Below are 12,500 nucleotides of genomic sequence, written 5' to 3' on the forward strand. Positions count from 1 at the left end.
CCTGTGCTGCGACTTCTGTCTTGTGTGTGGCGCACGTTAAATGTCAAAGCAGCACCGCCCTGATATGGCCCTTCGTGGTCGGCTGGGCGTCAAGCAAACAAACAAACAAACTTGCGGCGGACTACGTTCAATTTCATTCTGTGAGTTCCACAGCTTGACTAAATGTAGTAATTTCGCCTTACGCGACTTGTTTTTTCTTTTTTTTCCCCATTTAGTTGTTCTAGTCTTCTCCAATTATATAAACCCAAAGTATTACGAACGTTTCAAGGCTACCTAATCAATGATAACCAAAATATGGCTTTTGGGGGGCTCGTGGACAATAGGGACATATAGCCTCTACGGGACGGTATAGCAGTAAGACTATGTAACACAACAAAATGCAATGAGCTGTTCTGGATAGTGAATATTTTGTCAATGTTTGTGAACCTCGTTAACGCAATCATGTATGTTTGCTTTTTTTACAGGAAAATGTTACCTTAGCGAACCCAGCACTCGCCTGTCCATGCAATATTCCACTCTTGACCCAACAATAACGGCTGGCTGCATCTGATCTGAAAATATAATTCATTTCTAAAAACATGTATCAAAATAATAATTAAGCTGGAGCATGTCAAAGTACAATTAGGTTAAAAACCCACCTGTCAACTAAGAGACAGAGCGCAAACACACACACACACACACACACACACACACACACACACACACACACACAAACACACACATACACACATACGCACATACAAACACTTCAGACACGGAATATCAAAGTATCGCACATTTATAGCGAGTATACTCTCAAAAGGTGAGTAACTGTCAAGCATCCTCTTTAAAAATGTGTGGTGTGGATTATCGGTATACAATCTCTTCTCCAGAGTGAGGTCACGACAACTTAGTTTAAATGTGTTTACAAACTTCAACTTACTTGACAAATGACAAGGACGCCGCAGAGAGGGAATAAAAGAGAATTACCTCAAAAGAGACAACTCCCTATATAACATCGCAACGCATGCGCTGTTAACATGCTATTGTCCGCTTCCAGAACTGTTTCTTTTGGCCAACCAACTGGTAAAATATTGCGGAATAATCAATAATAATAATAATTGTCAGTAAGTACTGGTGTCACATGACTGATGTGAACCAGTTGATTGGCTAATGGCGATGCGCTAAAACTGTTAGCGCACTCTTGGAGTGCGCTAACTTTTCCACAGAGCGTATTCTTCCGCCCTTTGCCTAAGCGAGACTGTACTCTCATCCTCAGAATTAATTAATGACATGTAGCTTATATTCTTTACAATACCAAAATAGCATAAATTTCCTGCTTCTCAATTAAAGCAGAAGTGTTTTTTTCTGACAGATTGCATGTGCCTCTGCCACAGTTGCCACTGATCTAAAAATAGAACCCGCTGTGTCTATTTTTCAGTTTCGACTTGCGAAGAATCTTCTCATAATTATGCCGTAGGTTATTATCCACATTACCAAATGATGAGTTAGTATACAATTCCCAGCAGCTAACAGAAAACACAAGTGTTATTCCGATAACGTACCACTGAACTATAGATCAACATTTGGAATATATACGTAGCAGACTAGATTACACTGAAATACGACTGCATCAGTTCAGTAAATGAATGGTTTCCGAATTATTATTTCAAGGCACAGGGATGTTGCTACAAATTCATACCTATAGGACAGATGTCCTGAGTTCTTCAGCATCAATAGGACATTTGACCGCTTTCAGAAAGTGTAATAGGACATTATGAATTTGCGCCAAACAGCTTATAACACATTCCATGGAATTGTTCCAAAGTCATGCGCCCACACACACACGCACACACACACACACACCCACCCACACACCCACGCGCGCGCGCTGTAGAATACATCAACACAGTGTGCGTATAATGTTGTATTTGTTTAGTTTTAAAGAACCCACAAAAAAGAAACCAACATGAACAACTTCAGAGCTCTTACTTTGATTACAAACTGCATGATTTGGATAAAAGTTGAAAAACAAAATGATCGGTTTGATCTAATGCTGATCTTTTGCAGGCTTTAGGTTTTTTTTCTTCAGCGGCATAATTCAGTGCTTCGTCTCGTATCGAAAACAAAAGCAGACGACAAATTTAGTCAGTTGGAGTTGTCTCCCGTACTCCTGTACAGCTGTAGCTGTAGCATGCACTGATCTAAAAATAATCTACTATTTTTAGATCAGTGCGCTGCACCGAGACGGTTATACCCAAACGGCGCATACCGCAAACGGTTCAGGAATTCCCGACAAAATAAAAGATCCGCACGCGGCACTGGCAACTTCAGTGTCAGCTGAACACGAGGGCGTTCGGTCTTTTAGAAGATTTGTATCTTGAAATGAAAATTAACGAATATCGCGCTGTCCGAAGGAATGGAGTACATATCGGACAATGACCACGCTCAGGCTAAAACGATAGGACATCTGACCGACATGCGGCAATGTGAATCGGACATTTGGGGATTTTCATCGTTATATGTCCGATGTCCGACGCCTAACGACATCCCTGAGGCAACAACAATCGGAATCGAAAACTTGTATGGTTAAGAACGTTCTTACCATGTATAAAACTTATTACCAGCCTGCCTCATGCGTGCAGACCAGCAATTGTTGATTTTGAAATGAGACTCAGTGCCGTGGTTCGATTGCCCTAGCCGCCTAGCAGACGACATAAACCCCGCAGCAAATTAACATGTTGGGCAAATGTGAACAAACAAACGATGGGGACATAATACGTGTAGGGTTCACAGCATTCTTACGGTTCATATATATAGTACCAGTCTCCCCGATGAGTGAAGATACAACACGAGAAACATACCACATTTACTTTGAAAATGTGCTAACCGTGGCCTTGGCCGGAATCAATTCAAGGGGCAACACTCTGCACAGTCAATCTGTCGAAGCTCGATGAAGGTTTCGAATCGCAAATAACTAAGAACACAGTCCTTTCTCCGAGTTTAAATGAGGTCTCTATGAAAGATCATCACTTTTTAGCTTAACGCTACACTGGAATTTACCAACAGAAATTAAAACAAGAGTTTGCGTGTGACGAAAGCACGACACACTTGAGACAGCCCACACAAAAGTAGATCCAGTGACACAAACCTGACCACACAGTTACGCCTGTCCAAATGCGCGTTGCCAAATGTGCGTTTTGAATCTTCTTTTTTCTCTGGCGGTACTGACAATATCGTTATTGAAACAATCCCAGTGCACTAGGGGATTTATAGAGCAAATCTCGAAAATAATTATTGAACTCAGCGCTATGCGCTTCGTTCAATAATGAATTTTCTCGATTTGCTCTATAAATCCCTTAGTGCACTGGGATGTCTCAATAACTTAAATAATAATAAATGAGCATTTATATAGCGCAACATCATAACTTTACAATTATGATCTTTGCGCTTGATGTTGGAATTCTTCCGGCTTTCAGGCGTTTGAATTGTATGTGCACACAGAGAACACAGATAACTCTAGTTTCCATGTATTCCACATCTGGTTATTTATTTACAAAAAAGCAAAGGAAAATCTGAAACAAATTAGGCAGAGCGCTGTTTAGAGATTTAAATAAGCAAAGGGAAGTAAGCGCCCTAAATTCATACGACATGTGTTATAGAGTAAGTGAGAGGTTTTTTGAACCAGTCTCCTGGCACCTGAGAGAATTACAAGCATTGAAATGAACAAGCGACTTTTATCCTCAAAAAAGGTGGTCGCTGCAAGCTCATATGTTCCTTATTCTCCAAGGCACTCTAACTAACACTTCCGTACACAGTCATACACAAGAACAACATTTGTCTGTTCGGTCTGACATGATACATCTTTTTTTTTAAATTGAAAGTCATTCTGGCATGTCGCTAAACAGCATACCTAACGTCTCAGATAACTTAAAGGTACTGAACTTGTCAAATCCAGGTGCACGGAGCCCCTGGGGTTTTTAGTCATACCTCAGGCAGCTATCCGTTAGAAGAACTACCAAGTTGTATTGACTTGCACCAAAAGAGTCAAGAACTGCGATTTTTTTACGAATTAATTTCGTATTCGGACCCGGCTGGTCTTGGCCTAGTTTTGGATCTAAATTTATATCAGGTAGATCACCACATCATGCACAAAAAGACACGTCACTAGCAAACTATGTCAGACGTCATCATGAGTTTGTGTAAAACAAAATGGAGGCCGGAATCACTCAGTTGAATCGAACTCCGACCAAACACCACGTAATAACTAGGTTAATTTATGCACTCGCGTGAACAAGAAACTGTCGAGCTTCACAGATGTCGTCGTTGGGTAGTTTTGGGTTTGTTTTACTACCATAGGAGGATTTTTGAACTGTAAATGCACTCAGCTGCAACAAAAACGCAAAACGAAGGCTGTGAGCTGCATTGTGCCTTTAAGTAGCCGTGTGTGTTGTACGACATGTGTTAGCACAAATCACCGAAAGTTTGAAAGCAATGTGTTGAGGAGTTTCTGAATAACTCACTAAAATAGCCTCAAACCCCGCCTTTTATGGCTTAATACTCAGTAAGAGGAATGGCACCTACGTCATTCAGCATGCTATAACGTCCTTGTTAGACAAGATATATAGCTGAACAAAACAGACTGTTGTGAATGCAAACTTGATTTTTCTTTTCAATGACATGCAAATATTTTGTGGATTTTAACGCGTAAACCTTGCATACAGAATTTGATTTTGGGGGGTGTCTGTGCTGTAGGTTTCACTGTATAGACACTACGTATCTCATATAAAACCAATCTGTTTGCTGAATATGGTAGGGGAAGGGATTGCATTTCCAATCATATAACTGATCTTGTATACAATAAACGGCCTTATCACAAAGATATGCACTCAAACATCTGCATGGGGTGGGTTTTTTTTTTAATGACGGATAGTATAGATTACTTGCCGTGCAAAAGCAATTTTGACAACACAAAATCGGGATCTGTTTGACTTAAATATTGTGTTTAAGTGATATAATCTGGCAAACAAACTGTCTGCCATCGCCCAAAGAGCTATTCATTTCAGGTTGGGGGTGTAATAATGTGACCACACACCAGGAATACCCAACAAAATAAACGTTTGAGCGCTCAGTTACTCAAATTAAAAAAGCCAGTGTTTTGAGTAGGCATTCCAGACTGTAACTCCCCTTGTGACGCCTTTTGCGCCAGTTATAATGTTCGTCAAACCTTTCGCCTTTGAGTGTTCCCCTCGAGATACACATTCAAAATTGAGCCGAGAGCTACAGGGTTCGTTTTGGGTGTTGAATTGATGACAACACCCACGAGGAAGGTCTTAGAATTGGTATTTGAACGTGCGATTGTTCAAATCTAAATGCTGTGTCTTTTTAGACGGTGATATTCTCCAACGGGCAGTGTGTTTGTTTATGTAATGCGAAGCGTGTTAGCCCTGTATGGCACAACATACGCATGCGTTTGGTAGACAATATGTTTGACTTCCTCAATCCAACGGTTTTAATCTGCTTTGACGAATAGGTATCCATGAAAACTAAATAAGTATGATGACAAACGGAAGTCCGGACATGAGAGCAGGGCAAAGCAAACCGCTTGCTGATTAAAATGCATTAAATTATTTGGTATAGTTTCGGAGCAATATTGAGCAAATCATTGCAGGTGTTTCTAAATTATAGTTCAGCGAATGTTCCTTGAACATTTTAAGGTACAAATCGTCAGAAAACTTGCCAAAATGGCGCCTTAGGTGTACTCATTTTAAACTTGAAGGCAAACATATATACTAGCGGAAAAAAGTTAGGGACGGGCCACTGATTTCCCCGCTGACTTTCATTTGTTTAAAACACCCTGTTCTTTCGTCAGCAAAATCAAATGGCTGTCGCATGCTACACACCAATGGGTAGGTTATGCTGTGTTAGCAGGAAAACTGCACGGGACTCCCGGGCGCAGAGCTGCAGCACGTGACTAAAATAGCAAAATTGCCAAAAAGTAGGCTGTTGTTTGGCGTGCGCACGGGTAGAATAAGGCAGGTAACATGGCAAAATTGTTGTGCACATGCAAGGACAATCCTTCGAGTATGAATTGTGATCACGAACTCGGCTTTATAAGCCGCCGATTTTCTGCGAGCTGCCATCTCCTCACCATGCCTGCCAGACGGAAGCTGACAACATTCAACCGAGGAAGAGCAATTGCCTGGCTCCACGACGGCGTATCCAAGTGCGAAGTGGCCAGGCAACTTGGGGTATCGCATTCAGTCATTGTAAGGCTGAATCAACGGTTCCAGACGACAAACAATTTCGAGGAGAGGCCCAGGTCGGGTCGCCCCAAAAAGACTACTCCTAGGGAAGATCGTTTCATCCAACGGCAGGCGCTGCAGCACCGGGCCACCACCTGCAAGGTCATCAGAGGGCAGTTACGGGAGGCCACTAACATCAACGTTAGTGAGAGGACCATCGGCAACCGCCTGCATGACGCCCGGCTGCGGAGTCGTCGTCCTGCTGTGCGTCCCCTGGTGACACAGGCTCATCGCCGGGCTCGTCTGGCCTGGAGTCGCCGCCACTTGAGATGGACGCGCCGGGACTGGGCTCAGGTCCTATTCAGTGACGAGTCCAGGTTCAACCTGTACCATTCTGACGGCCGGCGCAAGGTCTGGAGGCGTGAGGGCGAGCGTTATGAAGACGACACAATGCATGAGAGGGTGGCCTTCGGCGGGGGCTCTGTCATGGTTTGGGGGGGGGCTTCAGCCTTCATCAACGCACCCCCCTGTACCATGTGGTCGGGAATCTCACTGGTCAACGCAACAGGGACGAAATTCTCGCCCCTTTTGTCTTGCCGACCCTGCAGCAGATTGGCCCAAACGCCGTGTTTCAGGATGACAATGCTACTCCTCACAGGGCCAGGCTTGTCAACGACTACATCCAGCAAACCGGGGTCGTCAGGATGGATTTCCCTGCCTGTTCGCCAGACATGAACCCCATAGAGCATGTATGGGACGAACTGGACAGGCAGGTGAGGGCCAACCACCATCCTCCCAGAAACCTGCAGCAGCTGCTGCAGATGCTCCAACAGGAGTGGCAGGCCATTCCACAGGCCTTTTTCACGAAGCTTATGAACTCTATGCGGTCAAGGTGTGGTGAACTTGAGCGCAAACGTGGCGGACACACCCATTATTGACCTCATGAAAGACTTGTTATGTTTATTTGTGACCCCTCTGCTGTTTGTGGACATGAATAACCGAATCGGCTCGATGAAATAAACCCAAATTTTGCAGTTGCGTTGCACATTGACTGAAGTAAACGTGTTCCAAATTTCCGTACGATATGTTCATTCGTTCTTTTGCTGTGATTGCGTGTGTGAACCGTCCTTAACTTTTTTCCGCTAGTATAAAATGGTGGGCGACTCACTGCAAATAGATACAAATGTGTAGATGCGCAAAGAATGATTTGAAAAGATCGTTGCATGTGTGCACCATTCAAAGGCAAAAACATGATAACTCATGACTGGGTCTGAATAGTGAAACCGCGTCTTGACGAGCAGCCGCACAAAAGAGAATGCAACCTCTATGACTGTCATGTATCTCTTGCAGAATAACTCTCTCTGTGGAATATTGGGCAAGTCCCTTATTTCTTTACTCGAGGGGGGCGGGTCTATTGCATGCTCTATTCAAATGTCACATCAGCTACAGACGGCTAGTCATTTGTAAACAGATTGAAACCACAGTCCTTCCCGTGTAAACGATTCGGTTCAAGATCTCACATCTCGCCAGGTTTTAACATTGGATTTCTCCACTAAAAGACGTACCAACAAATAAACAAACAAACAAACCAAGTGTCCATTGTTGGACAACATTTCTTTTTTTGTTATTGCCAAGAGGTGATGAAGGGTTGGAAAATATGTAAAGATTGTGTTGATTTACAAAATAATTCTTTATATTTCGTGAATTGTTGTATTTTAATTACAAAAATGACCATTGGAAAATGTTAAAATGGGGTAAAAAGTTAGATTTGGGTGTATTATTGGAATTTGAGTTAAACTTTAGAAGTAAATTTATGGTATGATTTTTTTTATTTTAATTTTTTTTTCTATTAACATGGTATCAGTTTATTGATTAAATGTTGATTAGAAAATGTTAGAATGGAATTGAGAAAAGAAAAGAAGGATGCTCCCCGCCTGAACATTTTTTTAAAAAATTAAAAAGAGAGAAAGAGAAGGCAAAAAATAAGGTCATAGCAACCTGCATGCAATGGGTCGTTTGTCAAGCATACTCATTTAGAGCTGGATTACTTCACACTTCCAAACGCTCCATGTCACTCACTAATTCAGCAGTAGGCTTAACTTGTTCCTAAGCCTTCGTTCTGTTCGGTTAAAGGCACAGTAAGCCTCCCGTAAACCATCACAGAGCTCCCCGAGCGTCTACATACAGTACAAGCATACTTCCATTTGAACGCTCACCGAACGGGAACATCCTGGCTGCTTTCTGTCGAGCGTGAGAAATTTTCAAAAAATTTATTTTTGTGGACTTGGTCCTCAACAACAATGGCGCCTCGTTTTGGTGCTGGACGGCTGTTATGATACCGAAAATCACTCCCGGACAGTAAGCCTCCCGTAAACCATCACAGATACTGTCAGGCTTTTACACACAGTACAAACACCCTTTCATTTGAACGCTCACCAAACGGGAACATCCTAGGTGCCCTACGTAAAGAGCGAGCAATTTTTAAAGAATTAATTTTGCAGATTGTCTCGAACACGTTTTGGACCCATCCTGAACTCAGGTCAAACATGAGTTACTTCCTTTCGGGTCTCATTCTATCGATGTAAACTGGCGATAGCCGTGAATCGATGATTATGAAAATGTTTTTGGACCGTGGTGCGTTTTTGCGCTAGACCTAACTTTTAAAATCTAAATAATAAATTGACAGCTTGTTACACAAACATTCTTTAATCATAAAATAATTCTTTTTTCATCAAGACAAGATCAGAACAATTCGAAGTTGTGAAAGTTTGAAAAAAGAAAAGACCGGAAGCAGGGTCACGCAAGGGTCGTAGCAGACGACGGTTTATCAGTGCATATCGCCTTTCCTCTCAACAGTTAAAAGCCATCGCTAGAGTTCTTATGAACCACAGCCGTTTGTTTCGTGCATAAAAACGTGCTATTGTAAATAAGCTCACATCGAGTCGCATTCAAATGACTAACTGACGACTACATTGTGAAAAAGGGAAACTGGATCACACGGGTTCACGATGGCTCAGGGGTAAGATAAACCACGCAAAAATAAATTCTTTGAAAATTGTTCGCTCTTTACGGAGGGCACCTAGGATGTTCTCAATCGGTGAGTGTTTAAATGAAAGGGTGTTTGTACTGTGTGTAAAAGCCTGACCGTATCTGTGATGGTTTACGGGAGGCTTACTGTGCCTTTAAATGCAGTGTTATCGTCCCCCCTTCACTTTTCTTATCGCAGTTGAATGCCAAATTTCCTTGTATTGATGAGGACAATAAAACTTCTTGTATCTTGTATCTTGTATCTTGTATCTGAAAAGAGACCACGTCGGTATTCACGATCTAAATCTTCAATTCGGATCAACACAGTTTGTAAAATGCATGTTAAAGAACACAAAAAGAACCAGTAACATTCAAAATTGGACCATCTTTTTCCTAAATCTAGTTCATCAGACGAGATTCCAATAGTTCTTGTATGTTTTCCAAATCTGCCCCCACATTCCCAGGCAGTCACAATCACTTAATTACAAGTTGAACTGTCTTCGTTCACATCATAGATGGAAGCGTCGTCTCATCCAGACTGTATTACATAACATCAAAACTGTTTACGTGTACATGTATTCAGGACAGTAAGTGCAATACATTTCTTTCAAATGTCAGTTCCGAAAGGGCGCAGTACCTGACCCTGTAATTTGTGTCTTGACAGTAGACCGCCTGCGTCATAAGGGCAGACAGGTCCATTTACGTCAAAAGGGCAGACAGGTGCATTTACGTCATAAGGGCAGACAGGTCCATTTACGTCAAAAGGGCAGACAGGTCCATTTACGGATGTAACAGGTCGACACTACCGACATACTGCCTTATTTTTTCCTTCCGTTTTCCTTGAGCAGTCATCCGTGTCACGAGTCACCATGCGTGGCCGTTCGTTCAAGACCGTTACGCCCTGCAGCGCAGATGTACCCTGTGAGCTATGCACAGCCAAACACAAAAAGCAAGAGAAATTAAAAAAATAACAAGAATGGTAGATTATTGAAACGTTCAATTATTGACACTGCTTTTTTTTCTCTCAAGGAGAACGTTTAAATAATATATAAGATTATGTTGTTGTTTTTCAAAACCAAAACAAAATATTGCTTTGTCGGTCATAAAACATTCCAATAACCTACCATTCTTGTTTCTTGGTTCTGAATTTTGGAACGTTAGCAGTCTATCTGCTTTCGAAAGAAACACACAAACAAGTCGCGTAAGGCGAAAATACAATATTTAGTCAAGTAGTTGTCGAACTCACAGAATGAAACTGAACGCAATGCCATTTTTCAGCAAGACCTCGTAGCATCGTCAGTCCACCGCTCATGGCAAAGGCAGTGACATTGACAAGAAGAGCGGGGTAGTAGTTGCGCTAAGAAGGATAGCACGCTTTTCTGTACCTCTCTTTGTTTTAACTTTCTGAGCGTGTTTTTAATCCAAACATATCATATCTATATGTTTTTGGAATCAGGAACCGACAAGGAATAAGATGAAAGTGTTTTTAAATTGATTTGGACAATTTAATTTTGATAATAATTTTTATATATTTAATTTTCAGAGCTTGTTTTTAATCCGAATATAACATATTTATATGTTTTTGGAATCAGCAAATGATGGAGAATAAGATAAACGTAAATTTGGATCGTTTTATAAATTTTTATTTTTTTTTACAATTTTCAGATTTTTAATGACCAAAGTCATTAATTAATTTTTAAGCCACCAAGCTGAAATGCAATACCGAAGTCCGGGCTTCGTCGAAGATTACTTGACCAAAATTTCAACCAATTTGGTTGAAAAATGAGGGCGTGACAGTGCCGCCTCAACTTTCACGAAAAGCCGGATATGACGTCATCAAAGACATTTATCAAAAAAATGAAAAAAACGTTCGGGGATTTCATACCCAGGAACTCTCATGTCAAATTTCATAAAGATCGGTCCAGTAGTTTAGTCTGAATCGCTCTACACACACACACACACACACAGACACACAGACACACACACACACGCACATACACCACGACCCTCGTTTCGATTCCCCCTCGATGTTAAAATATTTAGTCAAAACTTGACTAAATATAAAAAACAAGAGGATAAACGGTATGTCGACATTGCCGGCAGACTGTTCCTCCTTTTTTTCTTCCCGTTGCTCTCGACCTTGTTCCGACCGTTCTCCTTCAGCAGTCATCTGTGTCATATGTCACCAGACGTGCCCCTCCCCCCCCCCCCCCCCTCTCCCGCTCAAGATTGTTTGCGTCCTGTATTGCAGTTGTACCCACTGACTAAACGATTGCCAAACAAATGAATAGGTTGTATGGCTTTAATAACACACGTCCTAATTTACCATTGTTGACGTTAAATGAGACGTTAAACAAGCACATTTATAAGTTTATCTTGTTGTGCTCCCTTAATTACAACTTTCAATTAAGGCTTTGTATTTATGCAACTGAATAAAAAAAACTGTTTAAACCAAATGAGAATTCCATTATTAGTAGATATAACTCAGTGGAGACACCATTCACGAATCTTTCAAGATAAAACTTCTTTCCTTTGGAAGCCACGATGTACACCACCGCAAATTTCTGCAGGCTTTGACATCACGCTATTTTAACACATACCTAAAATCAACATTCTTCTTGTGGAGAGTGGGACACTTTTGTTTCAAATACTTTATTTTTAAGATTGATATTGGTGTCAGTTACAAATCAGTTTAGCAACAACAAAAACAAAAATAAAACAAAAACTTTTGCAGAGAAACCATGCCAAGCTGTTGATTTTTGCTGTGTCAGCGACCAAGTGGAGGGATACCCCATGTAAAATTCTGGCCCGATCTGTGGCGTCTTACAGGATGGTTTTGACGGGAAGGAAAGTATCTTCAAAAGAGGATCATTGGAGATGTGTCTACACTCATTTTTGATTAAACGGTGTTTTATGACACACGGGGACACACGGGGACGGTGAATTAGCACGCCGGGACGTTATATAATAACATTCTGACTATCCTTTATGTATTTATTTTTAAAAAAAAATTTTAAATTATTAACTTTTTTTTTTTAAATGGGGACACGCGGGGACAGTTTAACTGCACGCGGGGACACGCGGGGACGGTGAAATAGCACACGGGGACGTTATTTTATAACATTCTGAAAAAAAATGGAAAAAAAAGTTAATAATTTTTTTTAAATTTTTTTTTTTTAATAAATACATAAAGGATAGTCAGAATGTTATTATATAACGTCCCGGCGTGCTAATTCACCGTCCCCGTGT

At 41.3% G+C, this 12,500-nt stretch overlaps 1 long non-coding RNA gene across 3 annotated transcripts in view; it reads right to left on the reverse strand.

Annotated features, from left to right (window-relative positions):
• LOC138958732 (uncharacterized) overlaps positions 1-7,527 on the reverse strand; it is a 14,804-nt gene extending 7,277 nt beyond the window's left edge. Inside the window, exons 1-2 of one of the 3 annotated variants that reach the window (XR_011453489.1) lie at positions 7,393-7,527; positions 476-551 (exon numbers count right to left, since the gene is read on the reverse strand). This is a non-coding gene — a long non-coding RNA (uncharacterized lncRNA). Of the gene's footprint in view, positions 1-475; positions 552-776; positions 863-922; positions 1,827-7,392 lie in introns of those variants that run through there. The other 2 variants (XR_011453488.1, XR_011453487.1) reach the window with 2 other exon arrangements.
• Positions 7,528-12,500: the final 4,973 nt, after the last annotated feature.

This window comes from Littorina saxatilis, linkage group LG2, assembly GCF_037325665.1.
Source record: "Littorina saxatilis isolate snail1 linkage group LG2, US_GU_Lsax_2.0, whole genome shotgun sequence".
NCBI lineage: Eukaryota > Metazoa > Mollusca > Gastropoda > Littorinimorpha > Littorinidae > Littorina > Littorina saxatilis.